The sequence below is a fragment of the Aptenodytes forsteri genome, unplaced genomic scaffold, assembly GCF_000699145.1.
Source record: "Aptenodytes forsteri isolate BGI_AS27 unplaced genomic scaffold, ASM69914v1 Scaffold46, whole genome shotgun sequence".
In the NCBI taxonomy this organism is placed as follows: Eukaryota; Metazoa; Chordata; class Aves; order Sphenisciformes; family Spheniscidae; genus Aptenodytes; species Aptenodytes forsteri.
Window position 1 is genome coordinate 5,544,921 of NW_008794774.1, and position 5,436 is coordinate 5,550,356.

Below are 5,436 nucleotides of genomic sequence, written 5' to 3' on the forward strand. Positions count from 1 at the left end.
GTAGCAGATTAAGCCTCCTCTAACTGTACAGCAATATGGGGGAAAAAAAAACCAAAAAAGAAACAAAATTTACATGAAATTTAGCAAAAATTGTAATAATCAGAATCTGGGCTTAGAACCCAGTACTTTCCTTTGTAATCTATTGCCTTCTGCTTATTGCTATAATTCCTTTGGAGGCAAAAATATTCTTCGAATCATCTGTGGAAAGCACTGGAACTACTTGTTAGTATACAAGTTTGGCACAAACTGAGCAGAACAGTATTTTTTCTCTCCCCTTTGGCTAACTCATATGAGAATCAGTATAGACAAGGTAAGGGCTCTAACAGCATTTAAAACAAATCCTTTTAAAAGCATTAAAAACCCCTCATTTTCAATAGATTTTTAATCAGGAATATGTTCTGCAAGTATTTTACTGCTATCCAATGGCATTTGTGCTGAAAGATAAAAGGATCTGTGAAATTATTTTACATTTTCAGCTCCTGGGAATACCCGGGTGCTGAATAGAAGAGGTGGCTACAGAATCCAGGTTCTAATGGAACTTAAAACACAGTGCAGTTGCAGTTGTCTACTTGTGTTTTTGAGAATTTTAAGTGCTTTGTGAACTTTGTGAGTTAAAAGTTTTTTCTTTCTTTTCATTTTAACTAATACTTATTACTTACTATTAAAGACAATTGCATTAAGTGTGGCTTTGTGACTCTTTTAAAAATATAACATTGTTGATTTCTTCTCTCCTCTTAAAACTACCGATACAGAAATGCACCATATGGCAAGAAAGGATAGGAAAGGTGATTACAGAAAGCCCAGGTGATGCCAACAGAAATCTAGCCAGCAGAATGTGCTATGTAATGTAAACATATCTTATTTTTTCTAAATCCCATTATTCTTATCATTTAAGTGTTAATTAGTTCAGTCAAAGGGTTAATGCAAATAGTTCAAAATGACTAAACATTGAAAAAATATTTTCTTCTTTTTGTTCCAATTATTCTGTATTATTAATTAAGCTGTTAAAACATGCAACAGTTACTATCTTTTTAATGTTCAATAATATGTAAACTCTTTAAAGAGATTTTTGTTCCACGTCTCTGCTTTAGATATTAATCAAGAAAATAATTACAGAGGAATTTACTAAAAAAAATCTACATGCATATAACTATGTACTGTACATGTACGTTCAACGAGGTCCAATTAGTTGGAAAGAATTTGCATTTCAGTTAGTATGAGCTAACAAGACTGTAGGGAGACAATGCAATTCTACTAGCAGGGCAAGAAAGAATGGTGTTTTTCTGTAAGCATTAATTCCCATAACTGATCATTTTAAAATGTTACTGATCTTTACAGTATTTGTTTTTCAAACATCTAGAAGTTCAGTATAAATGTTTATATTAACTGTACATGCAGCAGTGTCCCCAAGACTACTCCTGGGGAAAAAAAAAGATAAAACAGTGAGCATAGATTTATTATATCTGTTGATTTAGTATTTACGTTTCTATTTAATGATAACTATCAATCGATTATTCTAAAGGAGTCTTCCTTACATATGGTGTTCATTCTCAGGATTCATTAAAAGTACTGGGAAAAGATTCAGAAAATCTTGATGTCTTTTTATGCAAATGTTCCAATTTTCAGTAGTAACACTATATACACGACACACACATTTGGTGGTCTCACATCTGTATACATAGTTTTCCTAAATCTCTGTACCCTCGACTGACTTACTGGGTAGTACCTGTAATTCCCAGAGTTCGTTTTGCTGCAGATGTTAACAGTTTCTGTAATTTGTAATGACAGTAAACTGGCCTTTGCTCTTCCCTTATTCACTATTCATTTCTAGGCTTGGTTAAGTAGATAGCTGGGTTAAAGATCAGTGGTTTTTCATGTGACACATTCTGGTATTCATCTAATAGCTCGTCAGGACAAAACTGTCCCTGTTCTTGCCAAAATAATGAAAATGGTCCTCCTCATCGCATGACAATCAGCCCTTGCTTGTGCTGAAACAACCAAGCTTATATAATTGAGTTGTTTTAAAGACATTTTGTAACCGAGTATTCAATCCTGCCTCCAAAAAAGTATATATTTCACTAAGTAAGAGAGAATTCTTCTATTTGTCATTACAATAATGTGTAAGTTGAGACTGTAACTATCATGCTTACACTTTATCCATGGATAACAACAAAGTTGTGAATTGTGTCGTATCAGGAATATAATCTCATACTTGAAAATAATCTCATACTTGAAAATTATGCAAAGCCATCTTGATGGTCATATTCAGAAAGGTGGTAATTCCACTGTGAAAATGTCATTCTTTATCATCCCCTTCTCCCTAAGAATTATGTAAGGGACTCGCTCTACAACATCTGTTAGACTCTATGAAATGTTTAAAGATGTCTAAAGTGAAAAAAAGGGGGCGGGGGGGATTAATAAAGGAAACCTCTGAACAGATAATCCACCGAAATTTCCATATCCTAAAGAAAAAAAATTGGCATCACTGTATTTTCTCTGAAACCTGTCATCCTTACTTTGTAAAACATTTTTGTGTGAGTTTTAATAGGTAACGTCTGACTTATAACCAAAATGCATAGGACTGATTATGTCATCATGCAACAATGAGACTGAACACTTTTTAGCCCCCTGTATTCCAAATGTCCTTGCTGAACCCTTCTTCTCTATCTTATCACCAGTATTGTGCATTTAGCAATCTGTTTTTCACTTTGATGTGCGTGCCTAATCCACACAGATTCTGGAAGTGTCCACATCTATATTTAACATCTCCCCCCCCCCCCCCCCCCCCCGGTCAAAAGTGCTCAGTATCCAGATCTTCAGGCAACTGAAGCATGGCAGAGCTTTTCGATACCAGTAAAGTTTTCACTTATAATTAAAAATCATATTTTCAAACCCTAGCGTACTCTAAGTTGGTTATTAATCCTTTTTTTTTTTTTTGACAGATATTTAATTTCTTTCCCATTACGTATTAGGTGATGTGACAGGACCTTTATCCTCAAAGAAAACTTTTGATCATGAGTCTGAAAGTGTACATTCCTGTTAAGAAAGCTTCAGTTCCTAGCAAGCTGTCACACTGCAACTGATCCTAATCACATCTTTGCCAAACTATGTATCAGCACCCCATACCACAAAACCCGTACAAAGACTGCTGTGACACAACACTAGCAAAAAGTAAGGTGAAAACTGTGACCTATTGCCTGTAGATAAAAACCTCATCGAGCAGAGATCATCAGGATTTTGGTCACTCAGCCACTATGTTTTAACAAGTCACAGAAACAAAAGAATAGTCAAATACACAAAAAGTAAGCACACAGACAAGACAATGACATCCGTATATGCTGTCCTTCAGTATGTAACATGATCACAGTGTCTATGTTGGCAGAGATGCCCAGCTGCAGGTTTGGGGGATGAACATGAACATGGAGGATATTACACAAATTAGAGGAAAGTTCTTGTCAGCTGCAGGACATGAATAACATACATTTTTGTTTTCTTGGTTTGCTTTTGTTGTGGTTTTTTTTTTGTTTGGTATTTAAATAAGCCAATACTGGGAGTTCAGGTCGCCTGAAATTCCTTTTTACAGGGGAAATCAAATCTATGTTTCTCGACCTACTTTGTAAGGGAGGTATGTCAAATACACTAATTTGCCTGCTCAACAACAGAGGAGTACACAAATGAAGCAGAGAGAATCAAAGAATCAAGATTACAATGGATACACATATATAAATGACACAATGCAGGTGAAATGGAGGATGCAGAAGGTTATAAAAACAGGTAACTTGATAAAAACCTTGTAAAGACGCACAACCTAATGCCAAGTAATAGCAGTTTGTTGATTGTGCCCATTGAATTTTCTAAGTAATTACTTGCTGTTTAAACGGTACTCTATACGTCACCATGGCATTTAACTAGTGATAACCACTATATATATATGCATAATAACACTAAACTAAAAAAGTTCATGCTTTTCTCAGAAGAATTTTACATGCCTAGCAAAAATCTGGTGCAAACCCCTTAATTTGCAGACAGGTAATCAGGGCAGCTCGTTCTGCACATGTGGCACAGTTTCACATCCAGTCTTCATTTCATATCTGTGTTTGTGTCAGTGTCTTTTTTGACACAAAACTATCTATTTATTATTTAATTGTTTACACCAAAGGGTAAACAATTTGTTTACACCAAAAAAAGGGTAACCACTGAAATAAGTGAGATTCAGACATTCTGTTTTGATTTATAAGGAATTAAAAAGGACAGAGGGCACCTGACATGCCATATAATATAGGAAGATGCATAACACAAAAATAAATGTTGTTCACTTTTAAAATAAAATATTTCAAAATCAGTTGTATCTGCTGAGACATATGTTCAGGATTCAACAGAAATAGTAGCAACTTCACAGCAACTGTTAAAATAACAATGCAACAACACAATTTGTGTAAATCATCGAGAAAGACAATTCAAACACTTTGATCCCAAAACCCACACATTTACACATTTACATCCACAGATTATCACTATACTATTATACAGGTGTAATACCATATTACAGCATCTTTCAGCTATTGATTATCTGGGGTTAAGCAAGGTTTGTATTTTTAATATACTATTAAACTCAGCAAGTTTTGCTGTTCTTTTCTGAAGAAATCCTAAAACTGTGGAAGTGTCTGCTGGACACTAGTTTAGTACAAGACCCTTACAAAGCAATTCATCCTCTGGTAGTTAATTTCATTATTCTCATCCTTTTAGTAAACTGTCTCCATAACAAGCAAGGTCTTTGGATCCCACAACAGCCTACAGGGTTTAAGTGTAAGCTAAGCTTATGATCTAATTACTCAATAATATAATCTATTGTGCCACTTCCTAGTAACAGTTATTTGGTGTTTAAAACATAAGTCTGTCATAATTAAATAACTAAACTGACCTAAAAATCCTGGTGGTTTATAGAACAGCTGAATTTTAGAAGGCTGAAAAGACACTTCATGCACAAACGCAAGACTGAATTAAGAGCAGCTATGTTTTTCTAATGACTGACTCATTCACAGTACACAGAATTGCCTGAACTGCCCAGTGTCCTACTAGCTCTCTGGACAATTAAGAAAAGCTGCATTAGCAAGAATTCAGCAGTCTCTGTCTCACTTCTCTCTGGAGGACCAGGGAAATGATGAGCTCCATCACCTGGCCAGCAGTAGCAGCAGCCACAAAGTCACCTCAGGGACTTGGACAAAGAGATTCATCTGCAGCCTTGGCAGCGACTAAAGTATGCCTTACTAACAGACAGTCACACGACCACACACTGGCACAAAGTCCTTTCATTAAGAGCTGTTGTCTAAGTGACCTGTCACAGAGTTTCATAAAGCAGCATTAATACTGTGGGCCAAAATGAGATTGATCTTTGAGCTTCGTGGTCTCCTGTTGACAACAGTGCATTATAAAACC